This window comes from Triturus cristatus, chromosome 7 (genome assembly GCF_964204655.1).
Source record: "Triturus cristatus chromosome 7, aTriCri1.1, whole genome shotgun sequence".
Lineage (NCBI taxonomy): Eukaryota > Metazoa > Chordata > Amphibia > Caudata > Salamandridae > Triturus > Triturus cristatus.
The window spans coordinates 700,685,417-700,705,939 of record NC_140590.1 but is presented as its reverse complement, the minus strand read 5'-3'; positions in this window follow the sequence as shown (position 1 = coordinate 700,705,939).

The window sequence follows — 20,523 nt, the reverse complement described above, 5'->3', positions numbered from 1 at the left end:
AAAAATATCGATGTATCAAATATCGTTTTTTAAAATATGTATAACAAATAATGTAAAATAAATTAAATAATATATATAACTTTAAAAAAATTATTTAGATTTCTTGGTAAATTATAAAAAATATAATACATTAAGGGGCCGATTCTGATTCCGGGCGCAAAACGAACCGACCAACAAGGACCCGGACCGAACACCGACCGACACGGACCAGCGCCGTACGACCTGTGCAGTACGATGCAACGCGTGTGAATTACAACCGACACGTACGGAATACAAGCCGTACGACCGAGCCGTAGGGAAAATAGTGATCCGGCCGGAAAACCGACGCGAATATCACCGATCGACTCGTACCCGCGATGTACGATTTACGCAGTACGATGCAATGCGTGTAAAGCCAGACCTACTCGCACGGAGAACAAGCCACACGACCGCCACGCACAGACAACCCGGCACACCAACAATAGAGACCACCGCGAACGACGCGTACCAAACACAGAAGATAGGTAGCGTGAACGAGGCGGAGAAGCCAGCACGAGACAACAGCAGCGTCCGTTTCCGTCACCTGAATGTCTCCTTCATGCCTACAAAACACAAAGGAAAAAAGACAAAAAAAGGACCAAACTAGCAATGACAAAGCCAATAAATACCAAAAACAAAAATGGGACAAAGACACACCCACCACTCCACCTATATAAAGGACTACAATCACTACCATCATCCTTTGCAAACAGGAGACACAGCCAGCAGCAAACACCAGTACACAGCAACCACAGACACACTCACAACTCACTCATCACACAACTCACACACCATCAGCACCTCATACAAAAGCACACACACATACACCCAGCAAAACCAACACCAACCCACCATCACTTGCACCCTCACACACACATCTCTCACCGCCACCACCCATCACCATGCCTCCAACTCACAAGCATCAGCAAGGCGCACAAAGGACGATATCCAGAACAGGTGGTATGACGTGCGCAGGAGGGTCAAGAAACTCATCGATAAAGATCACGCCCTGAGTCAGTGCACCGGCAGTGGCCCTCCTGCCAAACCAGTCAACTTCAGGACCTGGTAGGAGAAGGTGCGGGACATCCGACCACCAGAGAGCGTCCATGGCCTAACAGACATCCCAGAGCCTGGTGAGTACACAAACAAAATACCCAAGATTGTGTGGCAAGGGGACAGTGAAACCATGCACCGCAAGCAAAGCTACACTAACCAATAGATAATCATCCCAAGATGTGTATGCCAGTCAGACAAACACAATACCTGTCATCTCATAGTGACTGGGAACTGTGTCATGACATGCACCAACCTACAAACAAATAGAGCAAGCCAGTGGCACTAAGCCAAATAGACCCTGCCAGACAGTTTGACACCACAAACACACCACCTCACAGTGCAGCTGACTGTCAGGAAGGAATAGTGGGGATGCAGGTGAAGTGAGTGCAACCAAAAGCATGATGGGGTCACAGATAATGCTCCCCCTCCTGATTGGCCCATCAAGACCTCTTAGAAACATGTCCACGCCACAGGGAGTGGAAAATGACTGACAAGATGGCTGACACTGGCTCCTGCTGTGGGGAGCACAAGGCCCTGGTAGGGGTTGTGTGCAAATCAGAAGCAGGACACCACTAACTGACATCATGAAAGACAACTTGCACGCCCTACAATGGAAGCACGTTTCATGATGGGAAGGAGGACTGACAGCCCTGACCATACTAATCAGAATGGGGAGACCCCCCTCAACACAAACTCCACACAACTCACCGGGAACAATGCATTGACACACACCTCATTGAAATATCAGCAAAAGATACCCCGTACTGGGTGCTGCTGTGTGAAGCGCAGGGGCTCACTTTGGACTTGTAGCCGAACAAACACCAGGATGTCTCAGTCAGCCATCTTGCCATTGCTGTCACACCCCCTCACAGGGAAGCAGAGTCAAGAGGGAGGAAGTATGGGCATGCTGGGAAGGGGGGTGTAGCCAAGAGTATGATGGGACTCGCAGTCACCGACAACCTACACCCACCCACATGGCCCAGTAAGATCAAATTGAACCATACTTGCCTCACAGGGAGTGGGTAGGGACTGACAAGTTGTCTGATACTGGGCTCTGTTGTGGAGAGCACAAGGCCATGCTGGGAAATGGCCAACAACAAACATCAGCACTTCACAGTCAGTCATCTTGCCATTGCTGTCACACCCCCTCACAGGGAAGCAGAGTCAAGAGGGAGGAAGTAGGGGCATGCTGGGAAGGGGGGTGTAGCCAAGAGTATGATGGGACTCGCAGTCACAGACAACCTACACCCACCCACATGGCCCATTAAGATCAAACCGAACCATACTTGCCTCACAGGGAATGGGTAGAGACTGACAAGATGTCTGACACTGGGCTCTGTTGTGGGGAGCACAAGGCCATGCTGGGAAATGGCCAAAAACAATATCAAACTCTGTCCGTGACAAGCTGGGAAAAAGCAGTGTACAGGCAGGCATCTGTTCGAAAAGTAGAAAATGTCATGTTTGTGAACCAACAATACATGTAGAAACATAAATCACATTGTGTGTCTCTTCCAAACACAGGTGGTGCTGGGCACCCAGCACCAAATGATGAGGATACCCAGTCCCAGACTCTGGTGGACACTGAGCTCTCTGGTCTGACTCTCTCGCTGTCCTCTTCGGATGACGACGACCAACCTGGCCCCTCCGGTGTGAGCCATCATGCAGCACCAGTAGTATCAACATCTGCCCCTCCTGTACCCACGTCTCCAGCATCTGGACACCGACAGGGCACCCCCGCCAACACGGACAGACCAAGGCCAATCAACACCCACAGCACAGGGACACAGGACCCCCCGGAAGCTTCAGCAAACACCACCAGCAACACCACCCAAGGGGTCCCAGTGTCCCCTGTGCGTCCCGCCGCTGGTCCTGCCCATGTGGAGAGGGGTGGGAGGCACAGGGCGTGCCTTGCAGAGGGGTCTGGACTGCATGATGACCCCCACCTGGCACGCATCTTAGATGCGTACCAGGATAGCACCGGAGGATTTGGCCAGATAGTGGGGATCCTCAAGGACATGAAACACGAACATGTCGCCCACCATGCCCGCATGGAGGCCAAGTGGGATGACATCACTGCGGTGCATCAGGACATTCTACAATGCCTCTGCCAGATCAACACCAACCTGTCTACACCCCCCTGTGTGCCCACAACATCTGTCGCAACACAATGTGCCAGCGCCACAGGGAGGGAGGAGGACTCTGGCGGAGAGTCCCCTGCACCGCAGAGGCCTGCACATGAGGATCCCCCCCCCCGGAAGTAGAGGGGTCGTGCGAAGAAAGACATGTGAGAGGCAGATGTCCCAGCACATCCCCCAGGGCCTCTAAACCTGTTCTGGACAATGTTCTTTGTGCGCAAAACGTTCACCTTGTCCAATCGCACACAAGTCGCCCACATTCTATGGAGAGTTTATCTTGGGACAATGTATCAGATGACTGTGGACTTTACTCTGGACATTACATCTACCAGCACTTCCAACTCCAATGTGAACTTTGGATTCCCAAGCCACTGTACAGCACCCACCATCCTGTGCACTTCCCTCACACATGTTTGTAAATAAACTCACCAGTACACCATACTTGCCTCTGTTGTGATTCCAACTTGTCATGTTCAGGTAGATGTCGATCTTCTACACAACACAGTGCATGACAAATACTGCAACAATGTGACCAACGTAAGGTGAGTCACGGGGATGTGATACATGTGAGGGAGATACACCACTATGGCAACACAAAACAGACTCACCATGACCATGTTACTCATCACACACAATGATGTTGACCTGAAATGCATAGGCATGTACAGACACAACACCAACCCTAGTCAGTGGTAACAAGTCCACAGGTGAGGTAAGCAGATGTCACTCATATGTGGGAAGACAGACAACGCACAAAACAAAGCGTATCACAGGTTCATTATACATCAGCAACACGTTTATTTCACACCAGTTGCACGGTAATACTACGTAACAGTGGACACACGCCCTCAAAGTGTTGGAGAATGAAAGTCCAGGGATGTGTGGTACATCAGTTGATGGGAATTGTCAACTTCCACACTGGTGTTGGCTTCTGGGTGTTGGGGGTCAGTGTTGATCACACAACAGGCAAAGTACCCTGGGAAGGACAGACAAAATACAGTCAAAAGCACAGAAGAACAGGAGAGAAATGCAATGCACATGCACAAACCATGTTGCAAGACACCTACACAAACACTAGTCAGCAGTACTACCCTATAGTGGAGTACACACCACCTGAATGGACACATCACAGCACGCATCCAGTCAAGTGGCACACAGACACACTCAGACAGCAACAGAGCTGGCACAACACATTCCAGGCTACCTCCATACATTCACATAACAACCATGGAAACTCACATTCAGGTGAAGAAGTTGTTGATGAGCTGTGAGCGTACGTCACCATCATCTTCATCATCACTGGCATCTTGGCCCAGGCCGGGATCCTCCACAGGTGCCGGACATTGGTTATCGTCATCGTCATCCTGGATGAGAGGCACCTCCTTCCTCACTGCCATGTTGTGTAGCATGCAGCAGACGAGGATTATTTTGCACACCTTTGCAGGCTCATATGGGAGGGCCCCTCCGGTCCTGTCCAGGCAGCGAAAGTGGCTTTTCAGGAGGCCAAATGTCCGCTCAATCACCCTCCTACTCTGACCATGTGCCTCATTGTAGCGCAGCTCGGCTGGTGTCACAGGGTTCCTGAGGGGTGTCAGCAACCGCGGCATGTTGGGGTATCCGGAGTCACCTACACACACAAAAATGAACAAGTAGCTGAGTTTTGTAGGAGTGCAGAATACAACATTGACAAACACACACAATGAGTAACAGTCAGTACACACCGACAAGCCAGGCATGCTGAGCTGGCATCTGTGACAATAGCGTTGCAATGCGACTACTCCTCATAATGTAGGCATCGTGCGCAGAACCAGGGAACCGTGCACACACATGTATGATTAACATGTCAGCAAGAGAGACTACGAGAGCATTGATCGAATGGTAGTGCTTCCTGTTACGGTGTGCCTGCTTATGTGCCTGTGGTGGTATCAGGGCATCATGTGTCCCATCAATAGATCTGATGACGTTCGGCATCCTCCCCAGAGTATAAAAGGCATACTTTATTTCAGGAAGTTCAGCTGGGCTCGGGAACTTGATATACAGGTTGAGGAATTGCAACCTCCCCTCCAAGACATCGCTTAGCACCCGACTAAACATCGTTTGTGACATCCCACCAGCAGTAGCCACAGTGTACTGGAAGGTACCAGTAGCAAAGAAGTGCAGGGCAGCCATCACCTTCACCTCTGGGGTCAGTGCTGTAGGGTATGTCCGGCCAGGTAGCATATGTGGCGCCAACTGCTCCGCCAAATACGCAATCAGTGGCCTGGTGAAGCGGTACCTTCTGATGCAGTCGCGTTCCTGCATGGTTGCAAGGTCTGGGAACGGCCGATGGACAGCTGGTGCCCTGCAGTACAGAGATGCACAAAGGAAGATTGTCAGTTCATCCACCCATGTGGCCATGACCACAATCAATATCACATGCTAGTTCATGACATTACACAATGTACTGAGGTGTGTGCTGTTTGTCATGGACACGTATGTCACCCACAAGACCACCACCTCACATCTCAATTCCACATGTCCACATGAGTCTCATGTAGTGCAATGGCCAATCATCTGGCTGTGTCACCCAACCTATGTGCTGCTGCAACCTTCCAGACACACACCACAGTGACAATTGAGGCCTCATGTCTCCTAGGCACCACAGACCTTTGCCATGCAGAAACCCAGTCTCCCTGTATTTCCACATCAACACAGCAATGGACATGGCGTATCACGTACACACCACAAGGCAAGCGTAAGTCCCACATGTAGTGGCCACTGTTGTTCCTGCCGGCCCTACAGTTATGTCTCTTAGACACACACCCCATCAAGGTTGATGCATATACCACATGGATGTGGAGACTGTCACCCATTGGGAACATTTGATCAGACACATCTGAGACACAACATGCACACAGACTGTGGGTGTACATCAGTATAGTGGCTACAGGTATCACTGTGACGTACATGCCATCACCCCCAGGACTCAGGGTGTATGTGACCTGTCCTAAACATATCCAACCTGACACTGTGTCCGTGACTCATGCCCATTACTGTCCAATTGCACATCACAGTGGTAATGTGCACAACACACAGAGTATTCTGCCCCCATGTACACGTACACAGCCTGGGAGTGGCTGCACAAAGTGCCAGCCAAAAAAACAGATGTGCCCCCCCCAACACCCAGGGAATGCAGCATTACATGCCATGGGACACTGTGTGGCCAATGGTGTATTGTGGTAGGTGTGCACAGGTGTCCCTGGCCAGTATATGTGTGTTGCATCCGCATAATTGTCACACTAATGAGGTCCGACGCGGGTGACATGCGTACGCATTGCACGTGTCATGTTTTAGCCGTGCGTACGCTTTGTCATTAAATGCAATGAGGTCCGACACGGGTGACAATGCGTACGCATTGCACAGGTCATGTCCGAGCCGTGCGTACGCATTGTCATTGAATGCAATGAGGTCCGACGCGGGTGACAATGCGTACGCATTGCACGGATCATGTCCGAGCCGTGCGTACGCTTTGTCATTGAATGCAATGAGGTCCGACTCAGGTGACTCTCATGCATACGCGTCGGACAGGCATGGTCCGAGACAGGCGTACGCCTTGGCCATTGATTCGTATGGAGATGGGTGCATGTGTATATTCAAAATACGCGTTGTACAGTCAGTTGAACGAGCCGGACGCACCCATTGGCTCAGGACTGTCATCGAGACGGATGCGGATTCAAAACTTGTACGAGTTGTGCACTGGAAGTTCAGTTGGATGCCTACAACAATGTTGCAATTTCAAGTGTTCCAAGAAGGTGAAGATTTGTACGATGCGGAAGGCGTGTACGAGTCATACTTTTAAATGGATTGGCCAGATTCATAGAATGCAACCGTGTTGGACCTATCACTTGGGACACATGGCACAGAGTCTGCCTCTGCAGCACAGATATAAGGCTGGCTGGCCCCCAGGGAGCTCACTTGCCTGCACTACATGCTACTGGACCACATCCCTGCTACCACTTCTGCTGTCTCTGTATCCTCTGGCTACTGCTATGGCACGTACTCTGGAGAGGGCTCCAGCCTTCACTGAGGAGGAGAACCAGGCCCTGCTGGACGGGCTCCTTCCAGAGTACAGAAAGCTCTATGGGAAACCAGGGGAGCAGGTGAGTGTGCAGTCCACTGCCTTCCTAATTATGCATGTTGTCTGACTAGCAGTACTAGCAGTGTGTACACCAGTGGCAAGCATTCTCACTGACTACTTTCATCCCCCAAAGTGTGTAGGTACTTGTAATGAACAGGTTTCCTGCTGCTAAAGTGCATTATTGCAAGCTTAAACTATCCAGGCATTCTTAACATGTCTGACATGCAGGTGATTTTTCATTCCCCATGGTTGCACTACCTGTGTAATTTATTTCCCTTTGTGATGATGACATTTATATCCAAATGGGTGCTGCACAAATCTGGGGCATGTATGTTAATGTACTTTTCACTTTGTCCTCCTCACAGGTTGATGCCCACCAGAAGCAGGAGATCTGGCTGACCATCGCCCAGGCTGTTCGTTCTGTGGGGGTCTACAAGCGCCGGATCCGCAATTGCCAGAAGAGGTGGCAGGACCTTCGGGGCTGGACCCGGAGGATAGCTAGAGTCCAGCTGAAGCTGTCACCTCCACACAGAAGGGGTGGACACCGGACTCTGACTCCCCACATGCTCCGTATCCTGGCAGTGGTCTTCCCGGACCTGGATAGGCAGCTGAAGGCCGGACAGCAGTAGGAAGGGGGTGAGTCCATGTCTGATCCGTGTACTATGTCTGACATGCAAATAGCAGTCTTTTGTCCTGGTCACACTTCCACTTTACGTAGGTCTTGTAGTCCAAAACTCAGGTACCTCAATTGTGTGATGCACCCTCCTCATCTGTTCCACAGGTGTGGCCCCTACAGTCTGTTGCTTGTGTCACTAGGGCACTGTGTCCCTGCAATCAGCTATGCTTCAGGTACCGGTCAGCATCAGTTCCCGTGAATCTGTTGTGTGTTTCATGGGTGGGTCAATTGTTTACCCAATGCCTGAGATCTGACATGTGATCTGTGTGTGCCCTTGAGATGTGTACCAATTGCTGGTCTGACTCGCAACATGTGGCTGGGGTATTCCAAACAAACCCATGCAGCAGGGGACTCCAATTTTCGGGCCACAGGAGTATGTATCTCAAGTATGTTACACTTGCTTAGCCACCTGACTACTGTCCATGGCCAAACACTGTTTCACGTAGTCCTGGCCAGACATGCCCCCTCAAGGGCATTTAGAAACACTCTGTAATCCCACTCCTGTGTATGAAATTGCAGGTTGAGCTTACTGACATGTGCCCACAGGTGTCTGCCTCTGTGTCATTAGGGTGTGGCTTGCTGTTACGTACAACTGGGGTGTCCATGATTCAGAGGGTCAGCATGACATCTGCGATGTGACTGTGAGAGACAAGACCTGTGTGACATAGAGGTGTGTGATCATCTGACAGCGCACAATGGTGTATGCAACTGTGTCCTTCATGCAGCTGGGTTACATGCATGGCAGACTGTGATGTGTTAATGTACAGGGATTTGTGTTTGCTGAGACTCATATGTATGATTTGCATGATGTGGGGTCTTCTGGGTCCTGGATATGTTGTTTGCATGGGATGGGCAAGTGCGCCGGTCATCTGCAGAGTTCGCTTTACCCCTGAGCTAGGATTGTGAGTCAGTGCATATTGTTGTTATCTGGATGCCCTGCCCCTGTGACAGGAGACAGTGTTGACTGACTTTCAGGGCATCCCAGTGCCATGGCATTTAATTTGCTATGAGTGAACCTGCATTATGTTCAAGTGTGCACCATGCACCCCATTGTGGCATTGCCCATCAGGACATGAGTACATCATAGTGTGTGTTGCTGGCATGCATTCCAAGCATGAGAAATGAGTCTCTGCCCATCCCTTCATCCGGACACCTGTACTGAGTCAGTAGCAAGAGATGTGCTGTGTGTATAGTGCCATTCTCCTACATGTTCACTTGCATGTACAACTACATGTGGGTGGTGCATGTTGGCACATTGGGGTGTTAGCATCCAACATGCAACGTACATATGTGTGAAAGTCAAGGAGGGATATGTGTGCCATGGTTGATGTTGAGAATGACAATTGTCTTATCCTAAACAGTGTTGGCACTTTGAGCTGTGTTCAGCTGATGATTCCAGGGCTTGCCCTGTGATGTGATGTACTCACTGAGGTGTGTGCAGTCGGTGCAGGTGACTGATGTTGTTCTCTTACTTCCTATCCCTATCCAGATACATCCACGGCCACAGGAGGGGACAGCTCCATGGACCAGGAGGAGCCACAGAGCCTTACAGGGACAGAAGGAGAGGAGTCGGGTGGACCCAGTGGCATGGAGGGCGAGTGGAGCTGCACAGAGGAGTCGTCAGCACCATCCCCCCAGCTGAGGGCCACAGCAGCTCTGAGGATGACTCCCTTGTGGAGGAGGGTGTCAGCAGCCACCAAACCCCAGCTAGTAAGGCTGTCCCCACCCCCACCACCACCACCACCACCCCCCTCCCATCGGCTCCCATCCCAGAGGTCCCCGTGGGCTCCCATCTTCGTGAGCATGTCTCCGTTGTGCCAGGCACAGCACCCCTTGCCCCTGTGTCCCCTGCTGCACTGAGTGAGGAGTCTGTGGACTTACTTAGACTGATCCATGTAGGGCAGACGTCGATCCTGAAGGTCCTCCATGCACACATGGTCTGTTTACACAACTGATGTCATTCATGGAGGGCATTTCCTCGGGCATGTCTGCCCTACAGAGGACCAATCAGTCCGTGGCCTCCTCCCTGATGGCAGCAGTGTCCCTCCTCCAACAGTCCTGCACCCCTCCTACCTCTGCACCACCCACGATTCCTAGCACCCTACCTGTCCCAAGCACAGAAACCCCCAAACCAAGGTTTAGACGTGCACACAAGCAAGTGCAGGGGACTCATTCCACACTCACAGGGGCTGGTTTGCAGACACACACACAGTCATCCACAACCACTCTGCAGTCCTCCGAGACTTCTCCCTCCCAGCCCCCTTCCCTTGCCTCACCTGCAACCCCATCCCCCCAGAAGCTCTTCCTCTGTAACCTTGGCCTCTTCCCCACTGACCCTGCAGATCCTGATTACAAGGGGAAGAGGAAGTCCCCACACACAGAAGGGAGTGCCCCTTACACCCAGACACCCTTCCCCAGGCGCAGTCAGACAGAGACCCCCACCCGCAAGTCCCCCCGGCGCCAGAAGAGCTAGACCCCCCAGCCACCACGCAGCTCCAAGGCAAAGTCTCCTTCCTCCATCCCCCAGGCCACCACTCCAGAGGTTCCCCCGCCACTCCCTGCCCCAGGTTTCCCCACCCACAGATACACCATACCCAAAATGCTAAGGCCGTCCCCCCTAGCACTTGTTCCTCCACACCTGGTCAGACAGTTAGTGCCACTGATTGGTGTATCATCATTGGGATGTGTCAGTTCTGAGTGGTGATGATGTTGTCAGACACAGATGGGACACAGTCAGGGTTCCTCAAGGCACCTGTTTATTTGCTAAATCATGTAGTTGTCCCTAGGTGGTAGTTTTCAGTGATTGAGACATTTGTATGTGTGTGTGACTGCTCCCACTTGTCGGGTTCATGGCTGCGATGCTGGCAGGTGTCAGCATGTGTGCCTTGTGGTTCTCCTTGGCATCTGCATTGTCCTGGGACTGTGGCAGGTATTCTGAAGGTTACGTGAGCTTTGAGGTCATGGCCATGTACCGCATACTGTGCAGTATGTCTGTCATTCCCCAGGGTTGTGAACTGTCCTTGTGTGATGTGTCTGTGCACCTTAGTTCCTCACAACATTCCTGTGTTTGTCATGGGTGCATGTGCAATGTCACCTGTCCATGTGAGCTTCACAGATACACATTGTTGCACTTCAGGGCATGTGGTGTTGAGGGTGGACTGATGTGAATGTTTGCATGGATGGTCCCCTAGCTCCCGTTTGTCCATGGATGAGGGGCCATGCTGAGTGATTTTTGTGTGTGTATGTGTGATGTACGTTTGTGGCACAGGACACATGTCTGGGTTTCCCAGTTTGTACAACATCTGCCTTTGTCATCACAGTGGAGGTGTCATGCATGCTTGTGTCACCCCAATGTCTGTTCCCTGGGGGTACTGGTGTTGTGTGTCAGTCTCTTGCTGTGTTAGTTGGTGTTCATTCCAGCTTGTGTCACATGTGTCTGTTGTGCTCCCTCTGATCTCCCAATACCTGATTGCCCACTGAGGGTGTCCCAATGATGGTTTACTTTGTATGGCACTGTGTCCACATCTGTGTCACTGTGGTTCAGCCCCCCTCATGTGTTGTGTAGTTGCTTGGGGATACTGTGACACACACACACACATGCTGTGTCAGATGTGCAGTGTGAGTTTGCCCGTTTGTGTTTGTGCATCTGCACCAGTGCATTGGTATTGCTGTTGTGGGCCTTTGTCTGGATGCTGTTTCTGTGATTTTGCATGCTGCCCCTGTGAGTCATATCAAATCATTGTGCACATTCATCCTGGTTGTTAGGTGCCATTGCTGGCATGGAATGTGAGTTTGGGATCTGACACCTACACATGTTGTTTTGATTGGTGTTTCTATTTTCGAGATGTGTGCATGCTTGGTGATGGTCACTTCTGCTGTTGTGTCATTTTACGCTGTATGCATTGTCAGCCCCCATGTGTGGTGCTTGTCTGCACATGGCCGAGAGTGTTATGTTTTCACAGCACTGTTAGCCTCACCACATCTTTGTGTGTATGGGACACAACCACTAGTTTGCCCCAGAAGTGTTTGATGTGTTGGGAGCAGGGATCATACATGCTGTTTGTTATTTGCAGCTTTGACCATGATGACACTTACCTTTTGGTCACTATGATGAGGGGGGTTTAGTCCCCATCACCACAATGCTCAACATCTGCTGCATTTTAGAAGCCCCCACTTAACTTCTGTTCTACACAGTGAGGGGGTGTTCTTTTTACATTGCCACAGTGCTATGGTGATGCTTGCCTTGTGTGTGTCACACTCATGTGTTGGTCACACATGTGCTGTTACTTACATTGTATGATCGTAGCCATAATCACTGTTGTGGGCATTTGTCACAGTCTACACACTGTTGACATGATGTTAGGGGGATGTATTTTGCGGACATACCTGATGTTGGAGTATGCTGGATGTGTTGCGCATCACCCATCCTATGTGTTGGGGTGGCAGGGGTGATGGGCAACATAGTCCCTATGGGTGGGGTTGTCAAGAGTGATGGGCAACAGAAGCCCTATGAGTAGGGGTGGCAGGAGAGATTGGCAACAGGTCCCCTATGAGTGGGGGTGGCAGTAGTGCTGGGCAACAGGTCCACTATGGGTTGGGGTGGCAGGGGTGATGGACAACATAAGCCCTATGAGTGGGGGTGGCAGTAGTGCTGGGCAACAGTTCCCCTATGGGTGGGGGTGGCAGGGGTGATGGGCAACATCAGCCCTATGGGTGTGGGTGGCAGTAGTGATGGGCAACATAAGCCCTATGGGTGGGGGTGGCAGGGGTGATGGGTAGCAGGTCCCCTGTGAGTGGGGGTGGCAGGGGTGAAGGCCAATATCAGCCATATGGGAGGGGGTGGCAGGGGTGATGGGCAACATAAGCCCTATGGGTGTGGGTGGCAGAGGTGATGGGCAACATAGTCCCTATGGGTGGGGGTGTCAGGAGTGATGGGCAACATCAGCCCTATGCGTGGGGGTGGCAGGGGTGATGGGCAACATCAGCCATAAGGGTGGGGGTGGCAGGGGCGATGACCAACATAGTCCCTATGGGTGGGGGTGGCAGGAGTGATGGGCAACAGGTCCCCTATGAGTGGGGGTGGCAGGGGCGATGGGCAACATAAGCCCTATGAGTGGGGGTGGCAGTAGTGCTGGGCAAAAAAGTCTATGGGTGGGGGTGTCAGGAGTGATGGGCAACATCAGCCATATGTGTGGGGGTGGCAGGTGTGATGGGCAACATCAGCACTATGGGTGTGGGTGGCAGGGGTGATGGGTAACAGGTCCCCTGTGAGTGGGGGTGGCAGGGGTGATGGCCATCATCAGCCATACGGGTGGGGGTGGCAGGGGTGATGGGCAACATAACCCCTATGGGTCTGGGTGGCAGGGGTGATGGGCAACATAGTCCCTATGGGTGGGGGTGTCAGGAGCGATGGGCAACATCAGCCCTATGTGTGGGGGTGGCAGGGGTGTTGGGCAACATCAGCCCTATGTGTGGGGGTGTTACAGCAAACAAATGATGGACGGAATGCTGACAATGCAGACATTCTCCCCCAGTCAAGAGATCTGGGTTAAATCCATCGTTCTTTTGCCCACTACACCACCCCAGTTTAGACATGGCCATATGCAAATCAGTCTTGACTCTGTGCCTCATGGGACCAGTCCAGCCCGAACTGCCAAGCCATGTCTTCCCTGGACCGGAATCAAGCATCCTAGGACCGGTTTCTGGCTATCAGCTGTCATCAGCCAGGATAGCTTGACTCCAGTGGCGTAGTGAGCACGGGTCCCACGTCTGGGAATACCCATCCCACTTAGGGCGAAAAGCGTTACAACAAACAAATGATGGACAGAATGCTGACAATGCAGACATTCTCCCCCAGTCAAGAGATCTGGGTTAAATCCATTGTTCTTTTGCCCACTACACCACCCCAGTTTAGACATGGCCATATGCAAATCAGTCTTGACCCTGTGCCTCATGGGAACAGTCCAGCCCGAACTGCCAAGCCATGTCTTCCCTGGACCGGAATCAAGCATCCTAGGACCGGTTTCTGGCTATCAGCCGTCATCAGCCAGGATAGCTTGACTCCAGTGGCGTAGTGAGCACGGGTCCCACGTCTAGGAATACCCATCCCACTTAGGGCGAAAAGCGTTCCAACAAACAAATGAAGGACGGAATGCTGACAATGCAGACATTCTCCCCCAGTCAAGAGATCTGGGTTAAATCCATCGTTCTTTTGCCCACTACACCACCCCAGTTTAGACATGGCCATATGCAATTCAGTCTTGACCCTGTGCCTCATGGGAACAGTCCAGCCCGAACTGCCAAGCCATGTCTTCCCTGGATCGGAATCAAGCATCCTAGGACTGGTTTCAGGCTATCAGCCGTCATCAGCAAGGATAGCTTGACTCCAGTGGCGTAGTGAGCACGGGTCCCACGTCTGGGAATACCCATCCCACTTAGGGCGAAAAGCGTTACAACAAACAAATGATGGACGGAATGCTGACAATGCAGACATTCTCCCCCAGTCAAGAGATCTGGGTTAAATCCATCGTTCTTTTGCCCACTACACCACCCCAGTTTAGACATGGCCATATGCAAATCAGTCTTGACCCTGTGCCTCATGGGAACAGTCCAGCCCGAACTGCCAAGCCATGTCTTCCCTGGAACGGAATCAAGCATCCTAGGACCGGTTTCTGGCTATCAGCCGTCATCAGCCAGGATAGCTTGACTCCAGTGGCGTAGTGAGCACGGGTCCCACGTCTGGGAATACCCATCCCAATTAGGGCGAAAAGCGTTACAACAAACAAATGATTGACGGAATGCTGACATTGCAGACATTCTCCCCCAGTCAAGAGATCTGGGTTAAATCCATCGTTCTTTTGCCCACTACACCACCCTAGTTTAGACATGGCCATATGCAAATCAGTCTTGACCCTGTGCCTCATGGGAACAGTCCAGCCCGAACTGCCAAGCCATGTCTTCCCTGGACCGGAATCAAGCATCCTAGGACTGGTTTTTGGCTATCAGCCGTCATCAGCCAGGATAGCTTGACTCCAGTGGCGTAGTGAGCACGGGTCCCACGTCTGGGAATACCCATCCCACTTAGGGCAAAAAGCGTTACAACAAACAAATGATGGACGGAATGCTGACAATGCAGACATTCTCTCCCAGTCAAGAGATCTGGGTTAAATCCATCGTTCTTTTGCCCACTACACCACCCCAGTTTAGACATGGCCATATGCAAATCAGTCTTGACCCTGTGCCTCATGGGAACAGTCCAGCCCGAACTGCCAAGCCATGTCTTCCCTGGACCGGAATCAAGCATCCTAGGACTGGTTTCTGGCTATCAGCCGTCATCAGCCAGGATAGCTTGACTCCAGTGGAGTAGTGAGCACGGGTCCCACGTCTGGGAATACCCATCCCACTTAGGGCGAAAAGCGTTACAACAAACAAATGATGGACGGAATGCTGACAATGCAGACATTCTCCCCCAGTCAAGAGATCTGGGTTAAATCCATCGTTCTTTTGCCCACTACACCACCCCAGTTTAGACATGGCCATATGCAAATCAGTCTTGACCCAGTGCCTCATGGGAACAGTCCAGCCCGAACTGCCAAGCCATGTCTTCCCTGGACCGGAATCAAGCATCCTAGGACCGGTTTCTGGCTATCAGCCGTCATCAGCAAGGATAGCTTGACTCCAGAGGCGTAGTGAGCACGGGTCCCACGTCTGGGAATACCCATCCCACTTAGGGCGAAAAGCGTTACAACAAACAAATGATGGACGGAATGCTGACAATGCAGACATTCTCCTCCAGTCAAGAGATCTGGGTTAAATCCATCGTTCTTTTGCCCACTACACCACCCCAGTTTAGACATGGCCATATGCAAATCAGTCTTGACCCTGTGCCTCATGGGAACAGTCCAGCCCGAACTGCCAAGCCATATCTTCCCTGGACCGGAATCAAGCATCCTAGGACCGGTTTCTGGCTATCAGCCGTCATCAGCCAGGATAGCTTGACTCCAGTGGCGTAGTGAGCACGGGTCCCACGTCTGGGAATACCCATCCCAATTAGGGCAAAAAGCGTTACAACAAACAAATGATGGACGGAATGCTGACAATGCAGACATTCTCCCCCAGTCAAGAGATCTGGGTTAAATCCATCGTTCTTTTGCCCACTACACCACCCCAGTTTAGACATGGCCATATGCAAATCAGTCTTGACCCTGTGCCTCATGGGAACAGTCCAGCCCGAACTGCCAAGCCATGTCTTCCCTGGACCGGAATCAAGCATCCTAAGACTGGTTTCTGGCTATCAGCCGTCATCAGCCAGGATAGCTTGACTCCAGTGGCGTAGTGAGCACGGGTCCCACGTCTGGGAATACCCATCCCAATTATGGCAAAAAGCGTTACAACAAACAAATGATGGACGGAGTGCTGACAATGCAGACATTCTCCCCCAGTCAAGAGATCTGGGTTAAATCCATCGTTCTTTTGCCCACTACACCACCCCAGTTTAGACATGGCCATATGCAAATCAGTCTTGACCCTGTGCCTCATGGGAACAGTCCACCCCGAACTGCCAAGCCATGTCTTCCCTGGAACGGAATCAAGCATCCTAGGACCGGTTTCTGGCTATCAGCCGTCATCAGCCAGGATAGCTTGACTCCAGTGGCGTAGTGAGCACGGGTCCCACGTCTGGGAATACCCATCCCACTTAGGGCGAAAAGCGTTACAACAAACAAATGATGGACGGAATGCTGACAATGCAGACATTCTCCCCCAGTCAAGAGATCTGGGTTAAATCCATCGTTCTTTTGCCCACTACACCACCCCAGTTAAGACATGGCCATATGCAAATCAGTCTTGACCCTGTGCCTCATGGGAACAGTCCAGCCCGAACTGCCAAGCCATGTCTTCCCTGGACCGGACTCAAGCATCCTAGGACCGGTTTCTGGCTATCAGCCGTCATCAGCCAGGATAGCTTGACTCCAGTGGCGTAGTCAGCACGGGTCCCACGTCTGGGAATACCCACCCCAATTAGGGCGAAAAGCGTTACAACAAACAAATGATGGACGGAATGCTGACATTGCAGACATTCTCCCCCAGTCAAGAGATCTGGGTTAAATCCATCGTTCTTTTGCCCACTACACCACCCCAGTTTAGACATGGCCATATGCAAATCAGTCTTGACCCTGTGCCACATGGGAACAGTCCAGCCCGAACTGCCAAGCCATGTCTTCCCTGGACCGGAATCAAGCATCCTAGGACTGGTTTCTGGCTATCAGCCGTCATCAGCCAGGATAGCTTGACTCCAGTGGCGTAGTGAGCACGGGTCCCACGTCTGGGAATACCCATCCCACTTAGGGCGAAAAGCGTTACAACAAACAAATGATGGACGGAATGCTGACAATGCAGACATTCTCCCCCAGTCAAGAGATCTGGGTTAAATCCATCGTTCTTTTGCCCACTACACCACCCCAGTTTAGACATGGCCATATGCAAATCAGTCTTGACCCTGTGCCTCATGGGAACAGTCCAGCCCGAACTGCCAAGCCATGTCTTCCCTGGACCGGAATCAAGCATCCTAGGACCGGTTTCTGGCTATCAGCTGTCATCAGCCAGGATAGCTTGACTCCAGTGGCGTAGTGAGCACGGGTCCCACGTCTGGGAATACCCATCCCACTTAGGGCGAAAAGCGTTACAACAAACAAATGATGGACAGAATGCTGACAATGCAGACATTCTCCCCCAGTCAAGAGATCTGGGTTAAATCCATTGTTCTTTTGCCCACTACACCACCCCAGTTTAGACATGGCCATATGCAAATCAGTCTTGACCCTGTGCCTCATGGGAACAGTCCAGCCCGAACTGCCAAGCCATGTCTTCCCTGGACCGGAATCAAGCATCCTAGGACCGGTTTCTGGCTATCAGCCGTCATCAGCCAGGATAGCTTGACTCCAGTGGCGTAGTGAGCACGGGTCCCACGTCTAGGAATACCCATCCCACTTAGGGCGAAAAGCGTTCCAACAAACAAATGAAGGACGGAATGCTGACAATGCAGACATTCTCCCCCAGTCAAGAGATCTGGGTTAAATCCATCGTTCTTTTGCCCACTACACCACCCCAGTTTAGACATGGCCATATGCAATTCAGTCTTGACCCTGTGCCTCATGGGAACAGTCCAGCCCGAACTGCCAAGCCATGTCTTCCATGGATCGGAATCAAGCATCCTAGGACTGGTTTCTGGCTATCAGCCGTCATCAGCAAGGATAGCTTGACTCCAGTGGCGTAGTGAGCACGGGTCCCACGTCTGGGAATACCCATCCCACTTAGGGCGAAAAGCGTTACAACAAACAAATGATGGACGGAATGCTGACAATGCAGACATTCTCCCCCAGTCAAGAGATCTGGGTTAAATCCATCGTTCTTTTGCCCACTACACCACCCCAGTTTAGACATGGCCATATGCAAATCAGTCTTGACCCTGTGCCTCATGGGAACAGTCCAGCCCGAACTGCCAAGCCATGTCTTCCCTGGAACGGAATCAAGCATCCTAGGACCGGTTTCTGGCTATCAGCCGTCATCAGCCAGGATAGCTTGACTCCAGTGGCGTAGTGAGCACGGGTCCCACGTCTGGGAATACCCATCCCAATTAGGGCGAAAAGCGTTACAACAAACAAATGATTGACGGAATGCTGACATTGCAGACATTCTCCCCCAGTCAAGAGATCTGGGTTAAATCCATCGTTCTTTTGCCCACTACACCACCCTAGTTTAGACATGGCCATATGCAAATCAGTCTTGACCCTGTGCCTCATGGGAACAGTCCAGCCCGAACTGCCAAGCCATGTCTTCCCTGGACCGGAATCAAGCATCCTAGGACTGGTTTCTGGCTATCAGCCGTCATCAGCCAGGATAGCTTGACTCCAGTGGCGTAGTGAGCACGGGTCCCACGTCTGGGAATACCCATCCCACTTAGGGCAAAAAGCGTTACAACAAACAAATGATGGACGGAATGCTGACAATGCAGACATTCTCTCCCAGTCAAGAGATCTGGGTTAAATCCATCGTTCTTTTGCCCACTACACCACCCCAGTTTAGACATGGCCATATGCAAATCAGTCTTGACCCTGTGCCTCATGGGAACAGTCCAGCCCGAACTGCCAAGCCATGTCTTCCCTGGACCGGAATCAAGCATCCTAGGACTGGTTTCTGGCTATCAGCCGTCATCAGCCAGGATAGCTTGACTCCAGTGGAGTAGTGAGCACGGGTCCCACGTCTGGGAATACCCATCCCACTTAGGGCGAAAAGCGTTACAACAAACAAATGATGGACGGAATGCTGACAATGCAGACATTCTCCCCCAGTCAAGAGATCTGGGTTAAATCCATCGTTCTTTTGCCCACTACACCACCCCAGTTTAGACATGGCCATATGCAAATCAGTCTTGACCCAGTGCCTCATGGGAACAGTCCAGCCCGAACTGCCAAGCCATGTCTTCCCTGGACCGGAATCAAGCATCCTAGGACCGGTTTCTGGCTATCAGCCGTCATCAGCCAGGATAGCTTGACTCCAGTGGCGTAGTGAGCACGGGTCCCACGTCTGGGAATACCCATCCCAATTAGGGCAAAAAGCGTTACAACAAACAAATGATGGACGGAATGCTGACAATGCAGACATTCTCCCCCAGTCAAGAGATCTGGGTTAAATCCATCGTTCTTTTGCCCACTACACCACCCCAGTTTAGACATGGCCATATGCAAATCAGTCTTGACCCTGTGCCTCATGGGAACAGTCCAGCCCGAACTGCCAAGCCATGTCTTCCCTGGACCGGAATCAAGCATCCTAAGACTGGTTTCTGGCTATCAGCCGTCATCAGCCAGGATAGCTTGACTCCAGTGGCGTAGTGAGCACGGGTCCCACGTCTGGGAATACCCATCCCAATTATGGCAAAAAGCGTTACAACAAACAAATGATGGACGGAGTGCTGACAATGCAGACATTCTCCCCCAGTCAAGAGATCTGGGTTAAATCCATCGTTCTTTGGCCCACTACACCACCCCAGTTTAGACATGGCCATATGCAAATCAGTCTTGACCCTGTGCCTCATGGGAACAGTCCACCCCGAACTGCCAAGCCATGTCTTCCCTGGACCGGAATCAAGCATCCTAGGACCGGTTTCTGGCTATCAGCCGTCATCAGCCAGGATAGCTTGACTCCAGTGGCGTAGTGAGCACGGGTCCCACGTCTGGGAATACCCATCCCACTTAGGGCGAAAAGCGTTACAACAAACAAATGATGGACGGAATGCTGACAATGCAGACATTCTCCCCCAGTCAAGAGATCTGGGTTAAATCCATCGTTCTTTTGCCCACTACACCACCCCAGTTAAGACATGGCCATATGCAAATCAGTCTTGACCCTGTGCCTCATGGGAACAGTCCAGCCCGAACTGCCAAGCCATGTCTTCCCTGGACCGGACTCAAGCATCCTAGGACCGGTTTCTGGCTATCAGCCGTCATCAGCCAGGATAGCTTGAC